Here is a 12,252-nt window from a genome sequence, read left to right on the forward strand (position 1 = left end):
TATTCACAAGCATATTGCTGATGATTTCCTGAGCAATTACAGTCCAGACTGTATACCCCCCAGAACCCAGTTAGCTTTTTATAACAATCTTGTTGTGAACACTAATTATTCTTTAATTCATTCAGCTAAAATCACAATTTATTTGATAAACAGTACTCAAGCTAAATCCTGGATTAGATCTGCTCAGTTAAAATATCATTGTTCTTGGGTAACTCAAGTATTTTAATTCATGTCTTTTATAGTCATTATGCAGAAGCACTGTTTTCTTTACAATAACTTTTGTCAAAATCAGTTTAATCTGTTTTCACAATAATAGGACTTTTTCGGGAGGACTCTTCCGTTACTTTTTTTACCAGGGAATTTTCCCCCCGAGGACTTTATCTATAATCGCATCAGCCACAAACGTGACCAGCAGTAACTCGCCACTCAATTTTTGAATCCAAAAGGTAATTTCAACAAAAGCCAAATAGTCTTAATGCCCTCACAACTGTCCCCACATCATTATGAGTCAGGATAAATAGAAAATATCATTTTAACCCCAAATATACATGTTTTTCCTTATCCTGAGTCCTTAATGCTTGAATCTATCATGGAGTAATATTAATTTATACACACATTATTGCCATTACAAACGGTATATTAGGATTCAGATGTTAGGAAAATATAACAGACTAGGATTGCCTCATGGGCAATAGTCTTCAGATTTCCTGTGGCTACCTTTAACTTGTACTGTTTGTTTGGGCACCAACTGGAGCGTCCATTACTGTGTTTTTGTGATAGAATTACCAAGAAAGTAAGTGTTAATTACTGTGAAATGTTGATGCCCTAATTAGGCGCTGATGCAATTATCATTGAGTATCAATTCATACAAAACTTCATTATTACCACAAGTGATATCTTAGGATTCAAATATTAGGAAAATATATACAGAATATTAGTTTCATCATGATCAGCAAAAGCTTAGCGAAAGACGCCAGTTTAAAGTAATAAAAAAAATTCATTTCACAGACACACCGGTTTTGAACAAAAGGTATAAGTTACGACTACATAGTTATAGTTCTACATAAATCTTAGCATAAGGCAATAAGGACACATCCTTAGACACCTCAGTAAGACAAAAGCTGTGTCTGGACGGTTTAATAAACTGCTTTGATAAAGTAAATATGTCATCACCTATATTAGAATAACTTTGTGCAAACACTTCAAATTGGGGTCATTAAGCCTAGGCTCAGTGAGCTATCATGGAATAATAATTCATACAAAGATCATTATTCATTATTACCACTACAAGCAATATATTAGGATTCAGATATTAGGAAAATATAAATATAGAATATTAGTAATAGCTTAGAGAATGACTCCAGTCAAAAGTTGTAAAACTCATCTCAGACATATTATTGAACAAGGTATAAATTACGGCTACACAATTTCACAGATATTCAAGATAGAATCCTAGCCTAAGGTATTGAGGACTCAAGCTGTTAGCAATCCTTTCAGTAATTCAGAGTTATGACCAGACGATTAAATGCATCTATTGTAATCCAAGCACCTGTAATTGACACATCAGATTAGGCTCGTTAAGATCTAGCCCAGGGTAAGCATCCAAGCATCCAGTAAAAGTGCCATCGAGATTAGTGCCAGTTAAAATAGGATTAACAGGATTAAGAGTAATTGCCCTGTCTGGTCATTGAAGGACACACCTCATTTTGTATTTTCTGTATTTGATAGGCTAATGTAGGTTACACCCATTTTTGTATCAGTGAACCAATCGTAATCTCTTTATTGTTTTAATTGTAGATAAAATGTCTCTAACTGCATTTGTCCATCAGTAGGGTTTAGACTCCCGACACAGGTCAGCTCTAGCCCTCAGCCCAGAGGGTTGTACCGACTCTCTGTGGCCACCCCATGTTACTCCATTCTTGTAAATAAAAGTGATTAGCTTCTTGTGACTTCGGACTCTTTTGCTGAGTTAATTCCCCCAAGCAGACCAGCATGCCAGTTAGATAAGGTGATCCACCAGAACCATCACTTGGACCCCAGACCCATATCATAATAGAGCACATCTATTTGTAATACCATAGGCATACAGGAAATATGTCAACACAATTAGTCCCAGTTGAATTAGGATTAGCACGATTAAGTACTCCCCTCTGTCTGGTCATTTCAGTGGTTATTGTAGGACACACCCCACTCTGTATGTCATTGGTTATTGTAGGGCACTCCCATTTTGTATCATTCAACTAATCGCAATCTTTTTCTTGTTTCAGATAAATAGTTAGGAATTCCAAATGTTTGTCAGTAGGGTTTAGACAGGTCAGCTCAAGCCCTCAGCCCAGAAGGTTGTACCAACTCTGTGGCCACCATGTTTCTGTTTCTTGTTAATAAAATTGTGATTAGCTTCTTGTGACTTCGGACTCTTTGCTGAGCTAATTCCCCATAAGCAGACCAGCACGCCAGTTAAAGGGGTTTCACCGGAACCCTCACTGGGACCCATAGTTGGCGGAGAATCAACAATTTTCGGAGCCTCTGAGTCCAGGAACTAATTACAGCCAGCTACAAGAACATATGGAATAACAAGCAGCTGCATCCATCTGATCTCACCACTGAATTAAGGACCACCAACTCCTGTAAAGTCACCAACCAAGGAAGAAAGTCTTCAAAAATTGTAAGTACTACTTTACATTGATTTCTTGTCTTTCTTAATTATAGTACGGTACATACTATAAGATGTCATGGCCAATATGGAGTGAGGTATGTGAACTTCCTCAATGACAATGATGCTGGTTTAGATTATAGCTGCCATTCCCTCATAGGTAACAGCACCTCAGATAGGCAATACATCAATTTCATTGCCATATCAGATCAAGAAATTTGTGGATTAGCAAAAAACAATAGATCAAATTTATACCAGCCATTCATAAATACAGTTAACACTGACAGTAAGAAGACCGACAATGACACTAAGGATTGTCAAAATTGCTCAAGATTGAGTATTTCGACCTGGCCAAGACACAACTGACGCCTGACCAACAACAAAGACTTCTCAGTTTTAGAACAAAATGGACGTTTTCAACAAGCCTTGCAGACTTAGGAAAGACTGACATGGGCAACCATCCCCCTGTTAAGTGTTGGCCTTATCGTCAATCTCTTCATCTCCAAAAAGTCACTGAAGAACTTGTAGAAATTTTCTCCAATATGATTTAATTGAGTCGACTTCAATGTATTCAGCCCCCATCATCTTAGTTAAGAAACATGATGGTTCATATAAATTTGTGACTACAAACAAATAAATTCTGTGACATTACCAATGTCATGGCCACTCCCTGTTTTTTTCTCCATGTTAGATCTTGCAAATGGCGTTTTCAAAGTGCCATTACACAAAGATTCAAAGCATAAAACTGCTTTTGTCACCCATCAAGGCCTTTGTCAGTTCAAGCGTTTGCCCCAGGGTTTGTCTTATTCTCCATTTTGATTTCAGCAACTCATGAGCAAAGTGCTAAGAAAATTGCTTTTTAAAGTTGCACTGATTTACATAGATGATCTGATAATCTACAGCAAAAGCTTTGAAGAACATCTCCAACATTTGGAGCAGGTCTTCTATCTCAAACAGGAAAAATTAACACTGAAGCCATCAAAATGCAATTTTGCAACAGACAAGGGTTTCATTTCTGGGTCATGTTTTATCATGTGGAGGTGTCCAAGTCAATAACAGGAAGGTTGAAGCAATTACAACCTTCCCAGTACCCAAATCACAAAAACAGGTTCGTTCATTTTGAGGCCTCTCAAATCTTTACAGAAAATGTGTGAAAGATTACGCTAAAATAGCACTGCCATTGAATGCATTGTTAAAAAAGCATTCACAGGCAGAAACTGGGAGAACCAAAGTTCCAGTGGTCACTCTTGAGTGTGATCAGGCATTCAACACACTCAAACATGGTATGTGTAACGCCTGTTCTGGCTTATCCAGACTTTGACAAAGAATATTTTCTCGCAAGCAATGCCAGCAATATGAGCATAGGGTTTGTCTTGAGTCAAAAACATGAGAAGAATAATGAACATCCTATAGCTTTTGGTGGAAGAGCTCTACATGGCAGCGAGAAGAACTGCAGCATTACAGAATAAGAAGGCTTAGCTCTTGACGCCATCAGATCCTTTCGTCCATATCTGGCAAACTCTAAATTCACTGTCTACATGGACCACATAGCATTGAAATGGCTCAAATCATATCAAGGACGTCGCAGGTAGATCAGGGTGATGGTCATTAGAACTCTCTACCTATACTTTTGATATTGTTCATCGCAGCGGCAAAAATGTCAATGCGCTCTCACACAGGATGTATGAGCATAATATGAACTGTCAAAATCAAACAGAAGAAGATGCTGAGGAAACAGTCTTTTCAGTAACTTCACTTAGGCAAAGAAGCAGTACCAGAATTTTGGCAAGTCCACTTTCATCCTCACAGGTCGCCCAATCTACTGAAGATGTTTGCACACCAAATATTAATCATTTAGATTCAGTCACAGGCAATGGGTTGGTCCGTCACCTTTGAATATGAAGAGGATTACCAGCAAATGTTGTTGCAGCATTACACGCTACAAGTGACGATGTCACACAAGCCACAATGGTTGAGGTAAATATTAATGCACCTCACAACTTAAGTCACAAAGCATTTGTCTAGACTTCACACAGATTTTCGACTTCAAAGGTGTCCTTCCAGTAAGTTAAAAGGATCCTTTTTTTTAAAGATCCTTATTGAAGCCCTTACCTTTGAAATTGAAAGAATTTTATACAGATTCTTTCCTCCAAACAGAAGGGTCATGCGGACATATTCATTAAACAGCTGTCAGTTCCAAGAACTCTCAGTAATCAGGTCCTGAAATCCTACCATGATTCTGTGTTTGGCAGTAGCCACCATGGAAAGAAAAGATGCACAACACCATGAGACCAAAATACTCTCAAGGATGGTGATGAAACAGATTTGCTTGGACTCGTGAAATCCAACCTATCGCTTGATAATTCTGATGGCAATACAATAAACACGCTGGCTGATCTTGTTAAACAACTCTTCAGGGCAAAGGCCGATGAATCTGCTCTGTCAAAGTTGAAGAGCGTTAAACGACCAGCAAATTGTGACGAACTCAACACGCAGGGAGTAAACAAACTTATGTGGGATTCTTTGACACTCGATGTGCAGTCTATGGACAATTGTATTCAGAGGGTTCAAACTGGAATTATGAAACAATTCAGTGTCTCATCGGGTGGTCATGTCACCTATACATTTTGAGACATTTAATACAATGGCTAATTTAAGCTTTTCTATAGGTATCATACTTTTACATATCTCAACATAAACTTTGACCGAAGACCTGTAAGATGGTAATGAATAGATGAGACATATACAACACACAAGAAAAAGCATAAAATATCTTTGAGATAACCCCTTGTGCCTGTATGCAGCACATGCATTTCATGCCAGATGAGTTGACGGTCCGTGGAAGTGTCGAATTTCAGATACTTTGATTCCTGATGTGTAGATATGCGTCTTGTAGGTCTATGCTGACCAAGTAATCAGCTGGACGGACGAGTTGTCTGAGTTGCGGCAGGTGGATCATGTTGAATTTCTCTGGCTTGAGTAGATAGTCTGGGTTGAATCTCTTCATGTTGTATATCAACTTGAACTTCTTTGGAGTTCTTCTTGGGTACCAAGAAAATTGGGCAGTAGAAGCCAGGCGTCAGATGATGTTGATCTATCACTTCTACGACGTTCTTGGCCAATAGTGAGTTGATGGCTTCTAACTTTACTGCCTGATCGTCTGCGTAGTTGAAGACTAACAGGTTGAGTCAGCGGTGGTGTGCTCTTCAGCTACACTCTGTAGCCTTCTCACAGTGAGATGTAGTCGTCCTCCAATATTCCCCAATTTCCCAGTACCTTTGTAGAATTCCACCCACAGTTGACGGTTGTTCAGGAATGGCTGGAGGTGGATTAAATTGCAAATCTGATAAATTAATACAGTATCTGCAACGCAAGCTGGAAGAACATGTATTAATGCATGATGGGCATTGGGGATGCTGATAGCCGATACCTGCAGTCACTGCAAGATTTTATCAAACGTAAACAAACTACATTATGATTAATAAATGTCACAGAATATGGATCATTTTTCAAAATTTTGACATACGATGAAGGCTAAAAATAGCCAAAAACCATACACAGCTTAATTTGAATAAAGGATCTAAATATATAAGGATATGGTGCCGTACATACGGGACTCCAGTGCTTCGCCCAACCATCCGCTCGGGCGATGGAGAGAGTAGCAAGCATGGCAAGTCACATGACCGTTTTGTTGGGGGGAAAGGGGTCAAGGGAGTCAAGGGAGGCAACTCGTGAGAACTTTTATCAAGGGAACTACAAGGGATTCAAGTGTTCCACTATCATTCACATAGGAGATAAGCATGAGTCAGGATAAGGAAAATTGTTTTCAGCAGCTATTCTTAGAAAAAATAAGTTTTGTCGATTTTACGAGTAAACATGCTATTCTGGATATCTTATTACGCATCCTACTGAACACTCAGTTAGGCCAATGTGCGTTATTTCGACATATGCTATTTGCAATTGTGTAAATTTTAGGGATACAGAGTAACAGCCTAAAAAACAGGTTTTTCTATTTCCGACAGTACTTTAGTGTCCGGAATGTCTTCAGGAACAGTGATTTCGCCAGACGCAGCCAAGATCCTTATCAGGTCATGGAGGAGGGGAACTGGAACTTCTGTGCCATATAGAAGTGGTGAAAGACAATGATTTCTATCATCCATCTCTGAGAGGTGCTACATTTCTTACCATCCTTAGTTGATCAAGGTCTTGGTAAGTTCCGTTCATACAGCCAGATGTGCCATATCGAGTATTTGGATTGATAATCAACCTTATGGGTTTCATCCTATTCTATGTAGCTTTTATGCAGGGATATTTCCAGGAGAAAACACCTAAGTCACATTATCCAGCGATTTTTGAATGATCTTGGAAAAGTCTCAACATGTCATTGTTCCTTAAGAGATTAAACATTGAAACTTATTTTGTTACTTCAATAGTGACAACCTTCAACCTTACACATGTTAAGTCTTGAAAATGTCTGTAGGAAATTCAGACATTACTTTTCAATTCCAATGGCTATTTAAGCAGTCTAGACCAGGAAGGTTAGCAAAACCTTGTACATGTATTTTAAGGAGTATATTCAAGGAATTGTGTGGTTAATATACTACAAAGTATGAGATCACCCTAAAATTTGATAGTCATATATAAACTTAAATGAAGTCATTTATACTCTGAGGTACATGCAACTTTTTGTGTGGTTAATGAGCACTGTAGACGACATGTTATCATATGGTTATATTTGGGATTACACTTTCTTAGTAAAGTACAAATTCTAGTACTTTATTTAATCCCGGATGGGACTCAACTTAAAAAAAAGTACCAGAAATTGTACTTTACTAAGTGTAATCCCAAATATAACATATGTTGCATTTGACCACTTTCTTAATGGCATTGTGTAATCATGTAGTGAAGCAACTGATTCAATATTCTTTGAGTTGGAGTGAAATGTAACATTGTCAAAAACAGCCTAAACAAGGGTGCTGAAACACACCAGCACCATGTTTGATTCAAACACCCAAACATGATTAACACTTTATTGTCTCTTTTGACAAAATCATTGTCATGGATATATATATATACTGAACATTTGCCAAGGACCTCATAAGATGACTGTTTTGGTCCTTGGCATATGTTGGCATATATTTTAACAGACATTAAAAAGTCTGTTTTGAGTGCTAGTAAAATGTTCTTACCTTACTGTTACTTCAATGTTAAGTTTGCTGTAACTTGAGATTCTTTGTCTTCGAGGCTCATTTACAATTCACTTTTCAACTCTGCAGAGCACACAGTTGAACTGTCCAGTCCTTACAAATAACAGTATCAGAATGGGAGTTGGAATCCAGCACAGTGAACTCTCGATGACTATCACATCCGGTATCACTTGGATTCTTCAGTTTCTTCCCCGAAATCATTCCAGTCCTGGGTCCAGATGTTGAAGGAAGCTCCTTGGGAGGGGATGGACTGTGCTCAAGGAACTGACTTTTTGGTAGCTGGAAACATGGCGTAGCACAGGTCATAGGCTGAGCCATCACATAAATTGATGGCAAAAGGAAACTTTACCATTTCAAACACTAATTTACAATTGGGTGGGTTTGTGTAAAGAATTAGGAAATTTCAAAAGATACGTTTAGTCTTTATTGTGCATCATACAGTGATCACTTGCAGGGTCTTGTTTGATCATCTCATTTTCAGGTCTGCATCCCAAATTCATCACTGTTACATGGTCAAGCCAGATGTTTTCAAAACAAGTTCTTACACCAAATTATACATGCAGTGCCTCTAGACAGGCGGCAGATAGATGGGAGACAGAGCAATGGTAGGAATAACCCCTTAATCTTCTCTCTCAAAGGTGCTGCATTTGCTTTTCACTGCATAGACCCAGCCCATATCTGGTGTCAGTCATGATATTGCTGGAAAATTGCTCAAAGCAACATAAGACCATGTCACTCTCGTATGATGTTTTCCATGTTGCATTTGAAAATATTTTCTTTAAGTCTGCAACATTCTAGATCTAGTTGATTTTATTTGAACAGCTAACATGTTGCATGTTTGTTTCTACTGAAAATACGTTTGGATTGCTAATTCAATCGCCTGAAGAAAATGTTCCCGATCAACCCTGACAAATTTCTTACCCAATTTATCTTCTAGATTATTGAAGCCAAGGACAAGCCGAAAGCTTGCAAGTGAACTCAGAATGTTCCCCTCAACTGGACACATCGATTTGTAAAGCCCTCCTTGAGCTGCCTGGTTGGTGGTCAACATGTTTTTTTTCCAAGGAAGATTGACAAAGGTGCAAGCCTAATTAAAAAGATTATAAAACCAATAAATAACCTAGGTAAAGTAAATGATACTGAAAATTGGGCAATGGGTATCTTTTCAATACAATGTTTTACAATTTCAATGTTATTTATAATATATGTAAAATGAAAACTTAAATTCGCCAATGGAACCAAAGGCAGTTCAGCACAGCATGAGATGTCGCTGTTGAGCCTGTGGTCTACCTGAGGCTGCCGTTTACCTCCACATGCACTGAGCGAAATGAAGGAAAAAAACAAATCCCAAGTTGCACAAGGAAACAGACACAGCTGCTGTCTTATCTAAAATAAACATAATACATATACATATATAGAATATTAATTAAGAAGATAATATCAATTTACTGTTTCCATTGTTATTCATCTTTATTTGTATACTTTATCATTTGACAAAATGCCAAAAAGATGTTTAACTGGATTGTATTTGGTGATGGCTGAATACCATATCTAGCTGGCTGCACCATCTTTATTCCGCCTAATCACGATATGGCTGAAATATTGCCGATGTGACTTTAAATCTTAACTCGCTCACTTATTCCGCCTAAAGCCTTTTGAATCAAATTTTATAAAATATATTATATTATATTTTCATTGTTACAATCTCACAAGTCTCATAACATTAAAACATTTGTTAAAACTTGCAACTTTCGTGATTGCATTTCAATTTCATGTCGTAAACATAGAAGATGTAATATTGATATCTTCATGATATCCGGAAGTAGGCCATATTTAAAACTAGCTAAGTCTAGCTATCTGAGATCTTGCAAAGCAAATTACCCATAAACCCTTCATCATGGCCTGTGTTAGATACGTGCACCGCTCCGTAAGTTTTTGACCATTTTCTTTTGCCTTGATAAATTATTCAGTTCTCCCATCAAAGGGTCCATACAGGACCCAGATTGACAGTCAGATTCAGAATCTTTTCCGTCAAGTGATGAATGCTCAGACGAAGCTTACGTTGAGAGCCTCCTGTTAATATACGGGTGGATAAAAGGGTTGTTCCGTCTAAACCGGTAGATAATGAGACTTTGATGATTACATCCCGTCCTCATTAGCCGATGCTCAAGACCCATCAGAATGGTCTCCATCTCTCCCAACAGATTTCACTGTAAACATAAATGTGATATTCCCTACCCTGTCTCCTCCCTGAATTGCGAAGATTGTTTTTAATTTCTCAGAATTGTTGCATTGCTAAGATTTAGTTTCATTCCAGGAACTCTATTGAATCTAACGTTATTGCCCATCTTAATGTATTTTACAACACATTGACAGTTATGGATTGATCTGATTCAACCAAGTCATAGTTGGTAGTGCTATGGTTTTTTGCTTGCAGTTGAGTGCTGGGTGTGTGGGTGGAGCAAAGCTGGCCAAGAAGAGGAACTTAACTGGATGACTTTATAGTCTTCACTGACCCTATCTAGGGTTTTCGTTTGAACTTTGGATTTGTATTACCTTGGACCTTGGATGTCCTCATGTAGATCGTCATTACCATCTGATTAAATGTTTTTCCTTTACTCTGTGTTCTTTTTAATTTCGGCCCTTACGAAGAAGCCTTTATGGGTAATATGCCTCGCCAGATCTCGCATAGCGAGACTCTGCCAGCCTTAAATATGGCCTACTTCTGGACATCATGAAGATATCAATATCACAGGTACTGTGTTTACTAATGAGAGCTTAGCAACAATGTCATCAACAGTTGATGTTGCACTGCAGTCTTTGGAGAGATCCACTCACCTGCCTTCCTCCTTTCTAATCTATACATGTAGCCATCAACACAAATATCTACCACCACGAGAAGTGGGACTGAACTTTGAGTTCATTTGTAGTAACTGGTCATGAGCCATTGTGGAAATAATAGTTTGTTGCCATTTGAAGATATTTATACATTGACGATGTTTGTGTAATATCTGTCAATTTGAGTAAGCAAATTAATCACATTCAAAAGTGAACTCCGATAATTCAAGGAACATAACTCAGTAAATTCGAACTCGGTCAATTACAAATTTATTGAGCAAAGTAAAGCGATCACTCGCATTCAATCAAGGAAAATATTATTTCCAGTGACCATAACTCAATTACTCATACTCAAACTCGGCTCACAGAAAAATCAATCTTCAGTTGGCATCTTCTCAGTTTGCCTACATCCCAATCCGCCTACAGTCTTAAAACATTTCATGGTCTGTTGACTGTTGATTACGTAATGGTGAACTTGTGGCACCCCAATGATCTAGAAGTGGAATATTCTAGCTGAAGGACAAACAGAATTTATTTCTGTTATTTTCTGTTATATATTTATTCTGTTATTTGTCATTTTCCGATCACATCATATCACATGATATCACATTAGTGTTAAGGAAGTTAACTTGTGCAGATGTCCATTTAGGAGATAAACATACCGTGTTGGAAAATTAAAGGTTTATAACGAAATTATAATGGCTCTAAATTAGAATTAAAAACAAACAGGTAGCGACAGGTTTTAAATAAATTTAGAGCTATTATTTTATCTCGACTCCACCATAGATGAAAAAAAAATACATCCTGTATTGGAAAATCAGATGTATATAACGTGATTATATACCTCTGAATAACTTTGATTAACCAATCACAATCCAGTAATCAATCTCCACCAGCCGCATTGAGGACCTGAAGGGTGATCGTCGTAACAAATGTATTATGTTACCTACCAATACATAAAAATACAACAATAGTTTGTGATGTGCTTTCTTTGAATACAAATGTCAGTTGAAACATTTGGTAAATAAAATTTAAGGTGTAATGATTTTTGTTCAATTTCCTTTATATGTTTAGATCCTTTACTCAGGTGTCAACTTTCTTTTGTATGTCAGCTTATTTGGTAGCAAACATGAACAAGGTTTTTACCATGAAGAAATTTTCTCATCAGTCATTTCATGTACATATGGAAAGGACAAACTACTACCAAAATTAACCTCCAATGAAAGCCATGGGTATGTCTCATGGGAAGTCCTATTGCTTGAAGCTTAGGCAGCAACTAAAAGACATCAGTCTAGTTGGACAAACACGCTTGTCAGACATTTGACCGTCCCATCAGGAAACCAGTCCCTCCTGACACTCCACATGCGTAATAGGTTCCCCATTGACGGTCTGGGACATCATCAGGCCAACATCAGTGATGAAACCCGGGGCGGTGGGGTAGCCTAATGGTTAAAGCGTTGGCTCGTCACGCCGAAGACCCGGGTTCGAATCCCCACATGGGCACAATGTGTGAAGCCCATTTCTGGTGTCCCCCGCCGTGATGTTGCTGGAATA

At 38.0% G+C, this 12,252-nt stretch overlaps 1 long non-coding RNA gene across 2 annotated transcripts in view; it reads left to right on the forward strand.

Annotated features, from left to right (window-relative positions):
* The window catches only part of LOC124278636, a 78,960-nt gene extending 68,482 nt beyond the window's left edge, over nucleotides 1-10,478 (forward strand). The window contains exons 2-6 of one of the 2 annotated variants that reach the window (XR_006899140.1): nucleotides 6,676-6,862; nucleotides 7,930-8,161; nucleotides 8,342-8,465; nucleotides 8,798-8,939; nucleotides 10,298-10,478. This is a non-coding gene — a long non-coding RNA (uncharacterized LOC124278636). Of the gene's footprint in view, nucleotides 1-6,675; nucleotides 8,236-8,341; nucleotides 8,466-8,797; nucleotides 8,940-10,297 lie in introns of both variants that reach the window. The other variant, XR_006899141.1, reaches the window with a different exon arrangement.
* The last annotated feature ends 1,774 nt before the right edge of the window (nucleotides 10,479-12,252 follow it).

This window comes from Haliotis rubra, unplaced genomic scaffold, assembly GCF_003918875.1.
Source record: "Haliotis rubra isolate DU_JTF1 unplaced genomic scaffold, ASM391887v1 Scf24, whole genome shotgun sequence".
Classification (NCBI taxonomy): domain Eukaryota; kingdom Metazoa; phylum Mollusca; class Gastropoda; order Lepetellida; family Haliotidae; genus Haliotis; species Haliotis rubra.